The sequence below is a fragment of the Lithobates pipiens genome, unplaced genomic scaffold (assembly GCF_037356315.1).
Source record: "Lithobates pipiens isolate NorthernLeopardFrog02 unplaced genomic scaffold, aLitPip1_a1.2 Scaffold_8, whole genome shotgun sequence".
NCBI lineage: Eukaryota > Metazoa > Chordata > Amphibia > Anura > Ranidae > Lithobates > Lithobates pipiens.
In genome coordinates, this window is record NW_027507903.1 from 231,501,620 (window position 1) to 231,521,578 (window position 19,959).

The window sequence follows — 19,959 nt, forward strand, 5'->3', positions numbered from 1 at the left end:
CAAATCACTATCACAATTCTGCAAGTGATTCTAATTTATTATGACTGTGTTCTAGCTGGTCTAAAATCACTTTTGACGTAAACGGATATTTTTTGCTTGCTATGGACAATCTCCAGTTTTCTGGCAGAAAGAACAGTATTTATAATATAAAACTGCATGCAGGGCACTGGACAAACCACTAGGGACAAAGGGGATGTGTAATTATTTGATGCAGTACTGTAATCTGTAAGATTACAGTATACTGTATCTATACTGTGTTTTTTACTTTTTGAATTTGGCATCGAACTCCGTCCCCGTGCCTCGCAACGCTTGCAGGGAATGGAGCTTGGCACTGTGACAGATTGAGCGAGACACGGCGGCTCTCAGATCACAGTGGGGAGACATTGCAGGATCCAGGGGACAAGGTAAGTAACCTCTACATGGATCCTGCGATGCGATCCCGAGTCTGTCTCGAAGTTACCGTTTTTGGTACTGAAATCTCATCCTTCGCCAGACTCTGGAATACCACCAGGGAGGTTACTGAAAGCACAGTGAGTTTAATTTACAAAGGGAATAGAGTGCTCAGTTAACCCAAAGAAGCTACACTTCAATCATCCAATCACATGCAAGGGAACTATTTTCTTTGTAATTTTCTGTAAACAATTTCATATTTTAAATGAACACAAGTTTACTGGGCTAATTGAACGTTTTACTCCTTTAGTAAATTGGCCACACTGAGTTATCATTTAAAAACATTAAATAACTTTATTTAAATATTCCAGTTTCTTATCTGTTATGACATATAGGTGCCAGAACTTACTATTTGATACAAAGTAATAGTGACAATATAAATAATTGACATCAGGGCCAGCATTGAATTTCAATGACAAGGCAAGGCATGATGTCTCTAACATCATCTGCTACTTCATTTATTTTCACATATATTTTACAAATGTATCATGTATGCAAAAATAAAAATAATAAAGATAACAGATAAGTGGTGATATGTTAGGTGAAGTGACATCTCGGTGCATAAAATGTATGTTTAAAGGGCCATTTCAGTCATAATAAATACTATATATTGATATAGTTGAATGTCCTACTAGATACGTGCGGCTTTGGTTGACTGTAGCAATAAAAATATTTTTGCTGGTGCAATGGCTATACACATTTAAGGTACAGATATTTTTTAGCCATATTGCCAATAGATATAGGAAAACTTTATATAATTTACTGACACTTTAAAAGAGTAACTCTATACACATTTTCTGGATAGGTAGATATTTGTACCTGTTCCTGCCAGCTGTAAGTGTATAATTGCAGCTGGTGGGTGGGCTTTAATGCAGAGTGGCTACATATATGCATCCATGGGAACATTTATTCTCTGCTGAAAGCATGCTCACTGTACACTCTTAGCACAGTAACATGTCGTGGATGACTCTCAATGCAGTGATATGATCAGAATCTTCTGATCATGTTACTGCTTTGACAGCCAATCACAGTTGTCACAACATCTGAAAGCCCACCTTCGCCTTCCTCTTAAAGGGCTGGATGGGAAGGGATTAAACAATGGAGGTAATCAACTGTAAAAAAAAAAAAAAAAAAAAAAAAAAAAAATCTTTACTATTGTTTCACCACATATGTTTGAACATGACCAGTAATATTCCATTGTGCTCAACTGAGAATTTTCAAAGAATGTGTGAACTCCAGAAACTGTAGACAGTTGTAGTCTGACACCTATGGTATCAAGTAAATCTTAATCTTTCATTGTCCTGCTTTATAGCATCAGATTTGTCAAAAAGTGTGGATTTACATTTTAGGGTTAAAATTGTATATTATATTTTGTAGGAGTATACTGGCACACCAGTCAACAATATTAACCTTTGCTTTTCTTTACTATGGAGTCAGGATCAATTAGATAAAAAAGGATTGTCTGTAAAGTTGCCTATAAAAATGAGACATGCCTAAACCATGCCAATGGTTAAACCACTTACTGTAATAGTCAGAGCAGTGTGATAGACTGTCTGTGCATTTTTAAACAGGAAAGCATTTTTTAAAACGGTCTCACTGAATCAGTTAACAGCCTCTTTTGTACAATAACAAGCTGTTAAGGGGTTAACATTTTAGTTGAAATATTTGTACATTCAGGCTGATGGTTCCAGCTGGGACTCTGCCATATCACTGGTCAGACAAGATAACACCATGAAACAAGCCAGCGTGATCAGCTATTGCTACAAACAGATGAACTGAAAAAGTTAATACGGTCATCATTGAACAATTTATATTCCACATTACACTATTGTTTGCTATGCCATTTTACCACATGATAGCAGCAAGTAAACCTGAAAAAGCACACCACGTTTATATAGCAGTTATTAAAAATCAACGCAGTTTAAAAAAAAAAATGTATAGGAAGTCAAACATCAAATGGGAATAAAGAATCTCATCCATTTTTCATGATGTTGGGACTTAAACCTGAAATCCCTTAGGTAAAGGAATGGTATCAGCCAAGAAATCAGGAATGAACAGAGACTTGTTTCACATAATTGTGGTCACTTAAACAATGCAGATAGAAAGACAAACTAGGAATAAATCCCAAATACAAATATTGTTAGTGTTAAAGTAAACCTGTAATTAGGATAACGCAGCAGACACCATGTATTGGGCTTCACTATTCCACTTGCACTTATCAGAGGCCACTAGAGCCCCCTAACGATCCAAGCAAAATTTTTAATTGGTGGTAGATTGTTTATAGTTGAATAGTCTTGAATAATTATAGGCACACTTCCCCCCTCCTAAATAGCACGTTGTGGACCCATGATAGGCCAGTGGAGCATTAAACACTGCAATGTGCAATGTGAAATGTGGAAGGAGATGGCATTATTCTCACTATATCAAAAAGTGAGGGTTTTTGTTGGGATGCAGAAAAGCAAAAAAAGGATGCACATCTTTCTGAGATTTGCTGTTTACAAGATAAAAACATTTTGTTTGCTAGAAAATTACTTATAAACACCAAACATTATATATATATATATATATATATATATATATATATATATATATATATATTCTAACACCCTAGAGAATAAAATGGCTGTTGTTGCAATACTTTCTGTCATACCTTATTTGAGCAACGGTCTTACAAGCGTACTTTTTTTGGAAAAAATAAAAAATTTTGAATTAAAAAAAATAAGACAACAGTAAAGTTAGCCCAATATTTTCTATACTGTGAAAGATGATGTTACTCCAAGTAAATTGATACCCAACGTGTCACGCTTCAAAATTGCAACCGCTCGTGGAGTGGGACAAACTTTTACCCTTGAAAATCTCCATAGGCGATGTGTAAAAAATTCTACAGGTTGCATGTTTTGAGTTACAGAGGAGGTCTAGGGCTAGAATTATTGCTCTCGCTCTACTGATCGTGGTGATACCTCACATTTTCCATATTTATTTTACCATTTTTTATTTTTACACTGTTCTTTTAAAAAAAATGGTGTCACTTTTATTCATATTACAAGGAATGCAATCATTCCTTGTAATAGAAAAAAAACATGACAGGACCTCTTAAATCTGAGATCTGGGGTCAAAAAGACATCAGATCTCACATTTACACTAAAATACAATAAAAATAAAATAAAAAATTAAATGTCATTTGAAAAAAAAATCTCTCTTTAAGAGCTATGGGCTGAAATGACGCTTTGACATTGCTTCCACCCTGTAATGGTATGGACACGGGTGGGGGCCATCTTCCCCTCACTCGTCTCCATACCAAGCCAGGGAGAGGACCCGATCCCCTCCACTATCAATGGCTGCCACTACTAACAGTAAGTGACGGAGGGCACCGGAGCGTGGCGGGAGGGGGGACCCTCTCTTGCCGCCGATAAAAATGATCTTGCAGTGAATCCGCTGCAGAGACCATTTTTATCTGAAAGCGGACCACCCACTGAAGAAGAGGATACTGGGGTTATGGCAGCTAGCTGCTCCCATAACAACGATACTCCTCTTCAAAGTACCGGCGTATAACGACAGTGGGCGGTCCATAAGTGGTTAAGGGAAACAAAAGACTGTCAGCTTTCTTTAAAACCTGAAGAGAAAAACTTCCTTTATGACTTCTCAAGTACAGCACAGTTACTGCATCAATCACTATCAGAAAACAAATGTGGCCATTAAAGAAATGGTGTTTACAATTTTCAACAGATTAAAGAATATGGACTACAGACCAGCAAGTATGTTACTGTGAATAAATTGTCCACCACTTCTTTTTAATAAGAAGATGATTAGGAAACATCTAACGCAAATGTTCTACTTATCCACATACCAGGCTTATTCAGTGAGGTTGATTTACTAAAGAAGTAGAGAATGGCCACTTCGCTTAGAAAAAAAAGTGAAGCTATGTTCACTTTGAACACCCAACTATTTGCAAAGGATGTATGGGGATATTTGCTGTTTGGAGTAAACTCAGCTTTACCGTATTCACTAATCTAAGGAAATAACATCCACTTTGCTAAATAAGCAACCTCTACTCGTATAGAAAATATAACACTGTTGTTAGTGCTGGACATAAATCAGTTACTTCAGTTTAGTTTGTGAAAGCATGAACAATAGTGTAAGAGACTGTAAGAATGAGGCATCTCTGCATGTCTTTTTCTAAACCAGGATCATTTTTTATCCTATGTAACTAACATCTCACCACTACAGGGATCAGTAGATGCCTTCCATTATGTAATATTGATCTTTATTCTATATGTCTGTGAGAAATGAAAGAAGGATATAACAAAAAAATACAACATATTTGAATTGAGTGCTTGATGATATATCTCAAAGAACATCAAAGATAAGGAAATGTGTTTGCCAAGTTCTTGCAGTAGCCTATGTAACCTAAAAGAACTAATGTGCTGGTAGAGTTCATTTATCCACTACCATCTAAAGAAATCTAGAAATGTCATAATTTCACAATTTCAAGAATAGGCAGGTACAGGCAGTCACTGTGCAATTTTGTGCGTGTTGATTGCTTGACCAGTTACAAGACCGTAGATCAGACCAGTATTGCACAGTAATTTTGCTACAAGTAGTGACCTTCCGGTTGAACATACACAATACATTATATTGTGGTTTCTGGTATAAGAAATGTTTTTTAAAAAAAAACATGACTGCTTCCAGAACTCCTTTGACAGATCCCAAGCACTGGAGAGACATCTGTGTAAATAACTAAGGGTTAAATTGCACGGATGATTTCAATTCCATGTTACTGTGTGATTTAAAGTATCTAAACCTAAAAACAAAAACAAAATACATTTCAGCTTACAAATCGTTATATGTGTTGCATGTATTAGTTATCTTTTTTACGTTTTTTTTTTTCAGTGTCATTCCTTGGTTTATGAGCCCAAGGTAGGTTTTTACTCAAGATTCCCTATGATAATTTCTAGGCTTGTCTTTTCTCTATTATAACAATTTATAGATTAAACACTTAAATATACCAAACGTTCACATTTTGACACAGCATTTCATGCAATGCTTTTGTGTCTCTTGGCGCAAAACAGAATATATACTTTATATATACTTGTATTTTCTATTATGTTTGTCCATAGGGAACCTGTATTTACTCTTAACATGCACATGTATGTAATATTTGTTGATAATATATTGATCATGTTAAAAGTCAGAATAATTATTGGAAATGTACTTACAGCTTTCTTAATTTATGTTTATTGAAGTCACGATCCTTATCCTGTAAGAAAATAAAGACACTATAATATATATGTACCACTGTTTGTCTCCAACAGCTACTTTAAAGTGATATTAAAGTCTCGTTTTTGTTTTTTAAAATAACAAACATGTTATACTTACCTACTTTGTGCAGTGGTTTTGCACAGAGCAGCCCCGATCCTCATCCTCCTCTCAGGGCCCTCACCGGTGCTCCTGGCCCTCCCTCCTGCCAAGTGCCCCACAGCAAGCAGCTTGCTATGAGGGCACCTGAGCAGGCTCACTCCTGAGCCGCTGCTCTGTGTCCATTCAGACATGGAGCCATGGCTTGGACCTGTCCCCTCCCGCTCCTCATTGGCTCCCTGACTTTGATTGAGAGCCAATGGCGCCTGCTGCTATCTCAGCCAATGAGGACGGATAGTCCCTGGATAGAAAAGGCTCTCATGCAAGATCGCTGGATTGAGATGGGGCTCAGGTAAGTACTAGTGGGGCTGATGGGTGCTGCTGCACACAGAAGGTTTTTTATATTAATGCATAGAATGCATTTAGGTAAAAAAAAAAAAAATCTGCCTTTAGAACCACTTTAATCTCTTGGATTAATTACAGAAGGAACTGATATCCAAACTTTGGCTTAACTAAATCTGGTTTATGTTCTCACAACATAGAAACAACTGGAACCCAACCCATGGAGCTTAGACCCATGGAGCTTAACACTTTATATACATGTCAAAAACTACCTGACAACACCTTTCTAACAGGAAATGCTGAAAGATTATTGTAAAACATGAACAAAAGCCATATTCAAAGCATGGTATTTTCATACAAAATAATCCCAGCACAATACATATTGGTCTTCAAAGGTTTGAACTTATTTTTATTTATTTTTTATTTTTAACTGTATCCATTTTTTTACAATACATGTTTTTGAAAAGTGTACAAACTGCTGAATTTTAACATCCGCAACACAGAACACAAAAGGTCATAAATGCTGGATTATCATTAGAGCCACCCACACCATAATAATCAGTGTTCAGTGCAAAGCATTAGTAATTACCCACAGCTGTTACACCACAATAATATTGTACAATAAGGATTATTGTAATAAACACAGGGAGTTCCATTTGCAGGGAAATAATAAAAAAACATACAGTACAGCTAATTAACTAATTAATAAGACTTAGAGACAAACCAGTGCTGAAGGGTGAAATTACTGTTTGAGACATGTACTCATGCAAAATGAAGGGTGTTTATTTCTTTTTTTTTCCTTTACCAACAAACTCCAAAGAGCATGACAGAGCATACAGAGCTTATTACATAAGGATCTGTTCTGATTAAGTTTGTAATCTAACTTTCCTACTACAGGCATGGACATACAGTTGCACACCTTAGATTTGTGTGAGCAATGGCCAAGTAAACAACCATAATGTTTATTTTATAATCATTACATGCCTCATTTGATCACTTATAATAAGAGCTTCCTAACACAATACAAACTAGTACTTAGCACATAGCATTCTGTATATTTTTTTGGCTTTTGGCTTTAACATATCAAGTACAAATGCTATTTCCAAAACATATGTTGACCAAATAAGACCTTTGCCAAAACTGAGGTATCAAAAAACAACTGAAATGTGAACTAGATTATTGTGACAACTACAGAATTCCCAATTCTCATTGGGAAAATAATTGTAAATATTGAGTCTTGCATGTGGAGAGTAGGGGTGAGCACAGGATGCCTGTGGCCAATTATAGCTCAGGGGGTTTAGTACACGCCCCACACTATATAAGGCCACCAGCGCGGCAGCCTTGTGTAGTGTGTTCCGGCATGCAAGGAAAGAGAAAGATAGGCAGGGACAGTGTTCTTTTCTCAGGCATCTGCAGGAGTTAAAGTGGGTGTTGTGTGCCTCCAGCACAGTATACACCGGTATCTACCCTTTTTTGCTGGTGTTCTCTAATACAGGCATCTGCAGGAGTTAGTGGGTGTTGTGTGCCTCCAGCACAGTATACACCTGTATCTACCTATATTGCTCTTCTCTAATTGAGCCATCTGCCATTTGCAGGAGTTAGTTGATGTTGTGTGCCTCCAGCACAGTATACACCTGTATCTACCTATATTGCTCTTCTCTAATTGAGCCATCTGCCATCTGCAGGCGTTAGTGGGTGTTGTGTGCCTCCAGTACAGCACAGTATACACCTGTATTTACCCTTTATTGCTGGTGTTCTCTAATACAGGCATCTGCAGGAGTTAAAGTGGGTGTTGTGTGCCTCCAGCACAGTATACACCTGAAGATACCCCTTATTGCTGGTGTTGTCTGTTGCATATCTTGCATATTAGCCTTTAAAATTAGCACTTTTGATTTTGAACGTTCGGGTCCCATAGACTTTAATAGGGTTCTAAAGTTCGCACAAATTTTTGGTCCGTTCAAAGGTTCTGGTGTGAGCCGAACCGGGGGTATTCGGCTCATCCCTAGTGGAGAGTATTTGGTAAAGGTTGTGCACTTACTATACAAACAGTGAAATATTCAGTATCTGTTGGACTGCCTAAACTTATTTTTGTTTAATTTGAATTTGCGATGCCTAACTGTATTGTCATCGTCATCATAAAATCTGAATAAGGAACTTGCAGGGGCTCATTATAAACAAGTGGTATGGCTCAACACAGCCTTATTGCTGTATTAAACAAAAAAATATGATGACACGTTTATAGAGCATGGTAGTGATTTTTGTACAAATGTACACTTTGCTTGCTTCAGGACTCACTCTTTTAGTAAGTGGTTGCCGTGAATAAAAGTTTTTTGACTACTACTAATTTGTCCAAACTGTACTAATGTATATATCAACCCTATTTTTATTTTTTCTATTATAAAAAAATCTAGCCACTTTAGACTTTAATATTTTTTAAAACTATCTTAAACCTATGTTTATGGTTCTCCAAATTAGAATGTCACTAATCTGTTATCTCTAGCTAAAGTTCACAGACTACCACAAAGATTACTTGGTGATAATTTACTAGTCATAAAAGCTAACCTGTGTGAGTCTGTAGCTAGGTAAAAAAAAGAAAAAACAATATGCATCAAATACCCTTGTTTCCTCTTTGTTGACAATTTGAGGATAAATGTATTTATTAGACATGGGCACTGCCAAAACATTTGTTTTGTTTCGTTCCGTACAAAAAAAAACGTATTTTGTAATTTGTGTACGAAATTCAATTCGAATTCGTACGAAATATGAATTTTCATTCGATTTGTAAACTTTGTTAAATAACGAAAGTTCGTTATGATGAATTTATCATTATGAGGGGCTCCCACCATCCCTGTGCTGTGCTGAATTCCTCTGATTGGTGAACAAAACACCAGTTATGTTTCTGTTAATTTGGATCTGAAATTCGTTAGCGAAATTTCATATTTTGTATGAAATTTGTAAGCATAGAAATTCCCATAGGGTTCCCACCATCCCTGTGCTGAGTTCCCGGGTCTGAGTGTACACCCGCTGTGCCCATTATGAGGGGTTCCCACAATCCCTGTGCTGTGCTGAATTCCTGGGTTTTTAGACTTTAGTTACATTAACTTTTCATTAAAATAACGAAAGTTCGTTATGATGAATTTATCATTATGAGGGGCTCCCACCATCCCTGTGCTGTGCTGACTTCTTCTGATTGGTGAACAAAACACCAGTCGGTTTTTGTTAATTTGGATCCGAAATTCGTTAACGAAATTTTGTATGAAATTCGTAAGCATAGAAATTCCCATAGGGTTCCCACCATCCCTGAGTTCCCAGGTCTGTACACCTGTTGTGTGTCCATTATGAGGGGTTCCCACCATCCCTGTGTTGAGTTACCGGGTCTGAGTGTACACCCGCTGTGCCCATTATGAGGGGTTCCCACCATCCCTGTGCTGTGCTGACTTCCTCTGATTGCTGATTGATCAACAAAACACCAGTCATGTTTCTGTTCATTTGCATCCAAAATTTGTTAACGAAATTTCGTATTTCGTATGAAATTTGTAAGCATAGAAATTCTCATAGGGTTCCCACCATCCCTGTGTCGACTTCCTGGGGTTTTAACTTTTAGGTTCATTAACTTTTCGCAACAATTCCGAATTTCCGTTATGATAAATTTATCATTATGAGGGGTTCCCACCATCCCTGTGCTGTGCTGACTTCCTGGGTTTTTAACTTTTAGGTTCGTTAACTTTTCGTTAAATATGAATTTGGATCCGAAACTCGTAAACTAAATTTCGTAATTCGTTCGTAATTCGTATGCATAAAAATTCGTATTTTGGATTCGTACGAATTTCCGAAAAATTCGTACGAATCCAAAATATGAATTTTTATGCAGACGAATTCCGAACGAATTATGAAATTTTGTTTACGTGTTTCGGATCCAAATTCATAACGGAAATTCGTATTTAATGAAAAGTTAACGAATTTTCGTTTCATACGAAACTAATTGCACATGTCTAGTATTTATATCAATAACAACATTTTAGAGAATTGCTAATTAAATGTATCCACTATGCTTGCAGAAGCTATGTTTTACAATGTGAAACATCCTAGAGTTTCAGTAGCTAACATTAGCTACTATATTATGTTTGACACAAAGTATAATGCTATATGCATGGAAAATCATCAATTATAGCCTCAGATACTCATTACTATATAGGGTCTCGAAACTGCACCTGCTGAGCTTTTAAAAAATCCTATTACATTCATGTATTATTAAATTGGTCTCTTTGTCAATTGTGCCAGCAACACACATATGGCCCATATCATCCATTATCTAGCTGTAACAGTAGACGTTGAAGAATAAGCTTGTACAATGTTACAGAAAAAAGGATATATATTGTGTTAAATAAATTGTTTATTTGATATGTGACACCTGTCTTTACTTGTTTAATTGCAGTGCTTTATTAGAAGCAATATGCTTTTGGTGTATATCTAGGCTTACATAGATTGCTGTCAAAAAAGAACAGCCCACTAAATGTCACATCTAACAGAAAATGAACAGATATAACTTACATAAAAAGGTATGACAAAAGTCACAGTTCGCTTGTTATCATTTGAGCAGCAGTATCTTTTGGCTAATAGTATATATAGAAAGACTTGAGAACATAAATGTCAGTTTCATTTGTCCTTGACAAGAATGTCCAGGCTCATGAATTGACAGTCCTCCTGAGTATATACCATATATTATAGATTCCAGAAAACTTCTATATAGTAAATAAAGATGAAAATATCCCCTTTATATAGAAAAGCCTTTTCAGCAGTTATATTCTAAAAGTAATCTTCCTTTCTTAAAAAGTCTCCTTGTTATTTATTTTTGGATGAACTATTGTCTTTATTCAACCTTACCTACTATGTAACTATGTAACTGCAACACCAAATTCAAATGTTTGTCAACATGAGTTTGCACAATTAAGTAGCTGCATGCTAAATATGGAAGCATAGAAACATATAAGAGTGATAACAGAAAACTACCAAGTGGTCCACCGAGCCTGCCCCATTTATACTATGATATGGTAGCCCAGGATCACTTCCCGCTACTTGGAAAAAGTGACAGTCTGTACTAAAAATGCAAATGTTCCAAAAACAAAATAGCTTACTTCGGCAAAAGAACACAAAAACAGTCCATACTGGTTCAAAAGCACAAAATAAAATAATGGCACACAACCACTATACCAATACCACACTGGGGTTTTGGAGTTTTCCATCTGCTTCCAGGGGGCCCAAAGAGGTGACTTTCATGGCTATTTCCCAAGCACTTTCAGGTGTATTCAACTCACTCTCTCACTGCCAGGTGATGATTGACTACTCTTCCTTTTATGGACTCACACCCAAGTTAGTTAGCCCATTCAGGAGCAAAGTCTGGGTTCTTCCCAACCAAATCTGTTCAAACCAATGATTTTTGGAAACCCTCACTCTGCATGGGTGAGAAACCCTGAGTACTCAACATACATTGAAATCAGGGACCCCAACCCAAGTGGTGGTAAAATATACCTGCCGCTTAGGACCCAAGCATGGTGTCCTGTACAATATATTATATATATATATATATATATATATATATATATATATATATATATATATATATATATATTACATCGTATATAATCATACTGTTGACTCACTCACTACTTCTGCTGGAAATCTAATCCAAGCTGGTTGTTGCATTGACATGTATCTTTTTTTTTGAGTGCTCTAAGCTGTTGGATTTCTAGAAACTTTCTCTAAACTTTTTCAAGGAGAAAATCATTTTGCACTTATGGGTACTCTTCTCATCATGTTTTGTAAGTGGGGAGTACTTACTGCATAGCAAAGGCCAAAACCCCTTGCCTACAGATACCAAAAACAAACTCTGGTAGTTTTTTTTTTTTCATATATTACTAACTATTATAGACAATTCATATTGGTAAGGTTTCCAATTAATTGTTTATGGCACATAAACCTTTTGTATGGTATGAAAAATGTGAACAAATACTAAGAATACCAAACATATACATTCAATTGATCGATAGTATACAGTACACTAATGAAACGAATGGAGTACTTCTTTTTCTCACTTCTGTGACTTTCTTTTTTGCACTCACCTTATTTTGTTTCTAAGCTTCCTGACAAAAAAGAAGGGTGTTGGCGCCATTCCAACAAGGACCTCGCTAGTAGAGAAACTAGATATTTGGTTCACAATTATATTTATAACATATATTTTTGATTCAATATGGATATTTCAAAATGAAAACAATATTTATGTTTGATATTTTTTTTTCTTTTTGCCGCCTTTGCTTCAGTGCAACCTTTACTGCAGAGTACCAGCCCACACCAGTCCCATTTGTTGGTAAATAGTAATCTAAACATCTAAGAACTCCTGTTATTGATGAGAAGCTCTTTTCACAAACATACCCACCCCATATGATTCTTCAGGAACTACGCTCCCAGCATGCTGTATAAGGGCTGGTTGCGGGACTCTATAGAGAACTCATTTAGGTCAACTGAGTGAACATTCTGACTTTTAGCACAGCTGAAATGTATGGTGGATAGAACTATTACTGTTTCCATGTGTTGCAAGGGGTAATTGTTAAGAAAAATGTCAACTTTTTTTTTCTTTACAAAGATAGATTGTCAAATTATCTATATAGCTAAGCAAAATGTTCACACATTCACAAAATGTAATACGTTTCTTGTTGAGTAGCTGTTATCCTCTCATTTATAATGACACAATTTATTCTAAAGCTTTTAAACCTGAGGAAGATAAATGCAAGAACTTATTCTGAAATTGGGAAAGTCTGTTTTGTAAAAAAAATAAAAATCTTACAAAACATTGACTCTATATAAACTGCTATCTTGCCTGTATTTTATTCGATCCACATGAATCAGGTGGAACACAGGGAGGGACAGTAAAGGTAATACAGGGACAATGAAATTGCCATTTGAAAATATAGTTCTACATCATGAATGAACTGATGCATCTGTGGCTATTGACTCATGCTCAAATCAGAGTGATCCATGTCCAGTCCTAAATTCTGCAGATATGTCTATTCACTTCAGTTAAAATATCACAATAAAAAGAGACATGTTTGCATCACTATTGATAACAAATGCATACATAAAACAACAGACAAAGCTTACATCAGGCAAACATGTAAAACCATTATTTGCCATATTTTGAGGTCTGCTATATACTACAACACCAGTAAATATCAATATGCATGTTACTGTCTGCTATATAGGAATATTGCATAAAATAAAATTAAATTAGGATAATGATCTGTTACTGACAAACAAATAACTAACTGCACTTATATTAGTTTTAATACATTTTCAAATATTTAAGTAACAACATAATTTCTGTTCACTGGCTCAATGAGAGACTTAAGGTGGTCATACATGGATTAAAATTCAGTCAGTTCAGCAGGGACAGGCTGAATTTTGATCCATGCATGGGAAGGGTGTTTTTTTTCTTCAACCCACTGGTTGAACGGGAAAAAAAAGAATCATCTATATGCTGCCTTTGTCTTGAAAATAAGTTAAATATTTAATTATTATTAGTACACCTGAACCCATTTTAAGGCAAGAAGCAGATGGAGTATTTTTCCATATCTTCTTGTTCCTTTACATGGATGAAGTTATATGACTAACTCTAACCTAATTGGTAGTAAATTGCCAAAGTCAGTTACATAAACCTATATACAACTTATATTGCAACTGCCCACAGTCATGGATTGCCAGAATCATCCCAAAACCAACTGATTGATTGTTTTTAGGCTGCAACATTAACTATAAAACAGTAGATGGTCAAATATCGACTACATCCCACAATTACCAGCAATTGCAATACAAGTGAAAATTAAAGAGGACTGCAACAATCTGGGTAATCATGGCCAATTTTTTGGGGATGTGGTTCATGCAGTTTAGCCCTTATGCTATATTTTTCATATTACATCAACTGCATACATTAAAGTAGGCAGAAATAATTCCAGTTATGGTTTATTTACTTCAAGTAATAAATGATGAGAATTTTTTTTATGTGTTCTATTATGTGTTAGGGTCAGGTTCAAAGGTCAGGGTCAAAGGTGATGATCAGTAAATTTTGGGCAGGATTCTTTTTTTAAAGCATTTTTAAAAGTAGCATCAGTGGCAGTGTGTTTTAGGTAGGATACAAAAAAGCAAAATACACACTATTGTTTCTGGGACTTACTATGAGTACAAAAAGAAAATAATATACTCATATGTAGTATGGCTGGGATTGTCAGGAGCAGAAGAATTTATTTTGGGTTGTTCTTTGGTGGTAGGTTATGGTAGTAGCAAGAAATATACAGTTCAATTTAAAAATGTTTTTTTTTTTTTGCTATTTTGGGCCAGTTTTCTTTTGATAATTAAGAAAGGAGTTATCTGTTACCATTTACCACCAAAAGAAAGCTCAATTTGTTCTGAAAGAAACAAGATATAATCCACTTGGATACATAAAGTATTTGCAATTATATGTACAGTTTTACTAACACATGTCAAAGTTGCAAATGGTGTTTAGGCATTAAGATTTGCTTTACTCTTATCTTACGCATTGAATAAAGACAATATAAAGAAGACGACATGACCCAGAGTAGGTCATATCATCATAAAACATAAGTATTAAGAAAATATGAAATTCACATTCAGCAATGTACTCAAAAAGACAAATATCAGCGTACAAAAAAAAAAAGCTCTGGTATCTAGCAGTAACAATGTACCAAGGTTCACATATCTCACAGCAGACCTAGAAGTTTTAAACATGAGATAATAACAATGAGTATGCATGTTAGTATTAATTAGTGTGATCTTCAGTAAAGATATCTTAGTGGCATTTAAATCAAATGCGGGATTATATAGTATACACATGGTGCGTAATGCCGCGTACACGCGATCGGACTATCCGGCAGACTTAGTCCGGCGGACAAACCGCCGGACTTTGTCATGGAGGTCCGCCGGACTTTCTGAACGAGCGGACCTGCCCACACACGACCGGACTTTTCCGTGGACTAGGTCCGGCAGACAAACCACCAGACTATGGCGGGTGTCCGTCGGACTTTTGAAATGAATGGACTCGCCCACACAAGGAGAAAGGTCCCTGCGACCCCCCCACCCCAAAGCACCTTGTCCCCATGTTGATGAGGACAAGGGCCTCTTCCCGACAACCCTAGCCGTTGGTTGTCAGGGTCTGCGGGCGGGGGTCTTATCGGAATCCGGGAGCCCCCTTTAATAAGGGGGCCCCCAGATACCGGTCCCCCGCCCTATGTGAATGAGTATTGGGGTACCATGTACCACTACCCATTCACCTGGTGAAATAAGTGTAAAGAAAAAAACACAACACATGTTTTTAAAATAATTTATTGCACAGCTCTGGTGGTCTTTTGTCTTGGGGAGTCTTCTCGCCGGACTCCTCCGCTATCTTCTGCTAGCTCTTTTACTAGTGGAGGAGCCCAGCTTTCTTCTTCGTCGTCGCCGCCATCCGGGGGTCTTCTTCTGACTTCGGGGGTCTTGTCCCTCTCTTCGGTTCTTCTTGCCGGGCCTCTGCTATCTCCTTCCAGCTCTTTTAATAGCAGTGGCCCGCTCACCTGTCACCTGGAGCTGCGTTCAAAATGAACTGACTTTTCTCCGTGTGTGGGCAAGTCCGTTCATTTCAAAAGTCCGGCGGACTAGCACACAGACGGCTGGATTGTCAGTCCGCCGGACAATTTTGAGTCAAAACTTCTTTCTAAGTCCCCCGGACTTTTGGAAAGAAAAAGTCATCCGGAGCTCACACACGGGCAGATTGCCTGGCAGACTTGGTCCAGTCGGTTCGTGTGTACGTGGCATGAGACACACTGAAAGAGTAGGTAACAAGGTATTCAGAAATAAAGATTGACAAAAATGAAAAAAGAAGACAAAAGGGAGGGAAAAAGCATATAAATAAGTGATTAAATAGGTAAATGGGGGGAGATGCGGGGGGGCACTCAATATAAACTAAAACCCTACATCTCCAAGGCATAGACCACAGCACTCACTTCAAAGTGACCAATGAAGAAAAGACCAACATGAGCACTGCACAGCTCTCAGTAGGTATAGTCATAGGTATATGGAAAAGTTAGATGATTGCCTGGAGTGTTCCCATACCATCCAAGTGATCTTAAAACAAAAATCATGTTTAGCAGTGTTCCAAGAGATTTCCATGCGACAGATAACTGTTTATTTAATAAAACTGGATTGTGTTTCTCGTGAAACTCTACATAGAAACCCACCTGATTCCAGATTGTTTTGTCAAAGCTTAATTGAAGAAGCTCAAGTTAGGCCGCGTACACACGCGGGGACTGTTCGCTCAACTTTGTTCGTCAAACAGTTTCAGCGGACAGTCCGCTCAAAATTAGCATGGACGGACTTGGCCACACACGACGAACGAACAGTCCGCTGAAACCGTGCGCGATGACGCTAACGGCACGTACGACGGGACTAGAAAACGACGTCCTATACACTGCAATGCAACCTTCGGCGTATAAATTCTTTCTGAGCATGCGCGGAACTTAGTTTGACGAACAAGCCTACACACGCGGGGACTGTCCGCTCAAACCAAGTTTCAGCGGACAGTTTTTCGGAAATTCCGAAAAACTTTGTTCAGCAGACTGTTTGCTGAAACTGTCCGCTGAAAGCCCACACACGAGCGGACTGTCCGCTGAAACACTGTTCAGCGGACAAAGTTGAGCGAACAGTCCCCGCGTGTGTACGCGGCCTCAGAAGCTGATTAACTACCATGTACAGCTGCAACTAATTCTGTACTCTCCAGTTTTAGTAAATAGAATCCATTTTGACAGCCCATTCGGTCAGAGATTGTCTATGTGGTTTACACCAATATCTGACAGTAATAGTGCAAGAAGAATGATAGTACATGCAGAGATTAAGAAATGCTCTCGTTTTGACTTTAGATCTACTTTAACCACTTCCATACCAGACACTTTCTTACCTTCCTGCCCAAGACAATTTTTAGCTTTCAGCGCTGTCACAATTGTGCAGTCATGCAATACTGTACCCAAACTACATTTTTTTGGTATTTGATCACCTCTGTGGTCTTTAATTTTGTGCTAAAAAAACTCATGGTCACTGATAGGCAGAACTGATAGGTGGCACTGACACCACTGATAGGCGGCAATGATGGACACTGATGGGCACTGATAGGTGTCCCTGTATAGGCAGCACTGATGAGGCACTTTTTTGGGCACTGATAGGCGGACTATCTGTTGTGGGCACTAATCGGCACTGTTGTGGACACTGACAGGCATTTATTATGGGGACAGGCTGGCAGGTGTTGGGCACTGATTGGCACCTTTTTATGAGGGCTATGCTGATAATCAATGTGCTGATTATCAGCACAGACCCCCTCTCCGACAGAGAGATACGCTGATTGGCTCTCTTTGTCATCGTGAACTGAGGAAAACCATTTTAGGGCACTTCCTGGTTCACGCTGTGATCAGCTGTGATTGGTCACAGCTGATCATGTGGTAAGAAGCCTCTGTCAGAGGCTTAATAACACTATCTGATTTGCGGTGTGTCAGACTGATCACTGCGCTGCATGCCCCCATGGGTGTGCACTGGTTATGATATCCTTATAACGCCATATGATGCCCGGTCAGGATATCACAACCACTTTATCACCGTCATTCTGCTATATGGCGGGCAGCAAGTGGTTAAACATTTACATTTTTCAGGTTTACTGCGTAAATGTTCTATATTATTTCAAAATGATTTTTCACAGGATTACCAGAACAGATATTTTTCATATTTTAACTCCATCTCTGTTTCAAAAGGGTCTGTCAATTTTCCAAAAATATGGTGTGCTTGGGAGTTAACTATAAATATCGTGCATGTGGTACACAAACATTACTGACTTTCTGTGAGAGTCAAATAAAACTAGTTTTAGGGTAATAAGCCTGCATTAGGCAACAACACTCCAGAATAGCAAAATAAAAATGTGACAGCAATCCCTAGGAAATCACTCACCAGTGTATACTGTGTCCAGTAGGTTTACAGGGAAAGTGGCTTTTCTTCCCTAAAACCACTTTAAAAGGACATCAAGAATCAGTAGCCCCTATGAGTGCCAATATGTATTTAGCTTTCAACTTCCAGATGTCAGTGACAGCCATTGAACACCAAGGCAAGGAACTGAAATGATCAGTTCTTGAGCTTCTATATATCACCCCATACCGTAATAGTGAACATTCTGCATGCATTTTCTATTTTTCTTTACTGTTTAGGTCCTATAAAACTAAGGAAATAAAAATATATGTATCCAGATTTGCTAGACAAGTAAAGCTGTATCTGTCCCCGAAAAACAATAGATTAAATTAGATTAGACCATAAAAGCTTGCTAAGACTCAAGGGGTTTAAAGAAAAAAATGCCATGGGATCAATCAGAATTTGGGACACCCACTCCAGACTCTTCATCTTAAGGTATGCATTTGACTACTCCTGAGCCTCTTTATAGGTTTCACCTTTTATGGTCCTTGCCATCTGGTGCCCATAAGAGCTCCCTGATATTTGCACATTCAGTAGATAGGCAATTTGTATCTATGACCTCTGTAATACATCAAGGTTTGTTTATAAGCTGACTATACCCAAGTACAACCTACAGTTATCTTCAGCTTTTAGTTACTTTGGACATAACTTTTCCTTTTTGCCAAAACGAATAAAAACATAATTATAAAAAAAAAGAAAAAAAATGCCCGGGGGCTATTATGCACGGTATACAATCTAAAAACCCCAATAAACTAATAAATGCATTCATGATTTTATTTAAAAAAGATAGGAAGGTCCTACTGAAAGTGTCATGATTATAGTTCTACTCACCTCATGACAGAAAATATGTATTGATTTTAGAGCGTATTTTTAAAATTACAATTATTGAATTTCAGAACTTAAACCTGTGTACAATTTACCACTCTTTTGAAATCTCTTTGTTGTTTCATGTTTCCTTCTGACAGGTTGATGGACACAGGTGGCAGATGTTTGGTAATACACCCACTAGACTGACAATGAAGACAGTCCCCTCATTCTGCTACATTCTGTGTGCTCATAAAAGTTCATATAGGTCATAAAAACATGGTATTTTTTTATCCATGATAGGTGTCAAGCATCACACAAATAAGTATTGTTATGCAAAAACAATAAATGGTTTTGAAGTATTAAAATAAAAAATATAATATTCCATAACACTTACAATTTAGCTGTGTGTGTGTGCGTGCATGTTTAATATGTTCTATAGCATACCAATAACTGCAGGTGGCCACACACATTCAATGCAGGCGTTCAATAATTGATCTAACGTATAAAAAAATCAACATGTGTGGAGCCCCTTTTGATTGTTTTTTTCTGTAGAATAGAAGAAAAAAAAAAAGGTTGAAAGATTTCCTTGTGCCTTGATGGGTTTTCCAAGTGTGAACTGTGTTGTATGAGTTTTCATACATCAATTCTTTCATTTGTAATTTCCCATTCAGTTTGAAGTATTCCAACTTATAAATATGAAAACAAACAAAAACAAAAAAACATAGAAACATTGGGGTTGATTTACTAAAAGCAAGTTCAGTTGCTCCAGAGTGTAGTAAATGAGGTAAGGCTTCACTTTGCAAAGAATAGCCAATCGCATGCAAGGAAAATAAAAAAAAATGCATTTTTGATGGCACATGATTGGATTGTGAAATTTAGAAGAGCTCCCCCCCATTTATTAAGCTCTGGAGCAAGTGCACTTACAGAGTGCAGCTGAACCTGCAAAGTGCACAGTCTATT

The 19,959-nt window shown here is 37.3% G+C and overlaps 1 protein-coding gene across 4 annotated transcripts in view; it reads right to left on the bottom strand.

Annotated features, from left to right (window-relative positions):
* The window catches only part of SYT1 (synaptotagmin 1), an 834,437-nt gene that overhangs the window by 534,350 nt on the left and 280,128 nt on the right, over positions 1-19,959 (bottom strand). For all 4 annotated transcript variants that reach the window (XM_077473911.1, XM_077473912.1, XM_077473913.1 and 1 more), the window contains exon 4: positions 5,667-5,707. The gene's annotated coding sequence lies outside the window, so the exon portion shown is untranslated. The remainder of the gene's footprint in view (positions 1-5,666; positions 5,708-19,959) is intronic.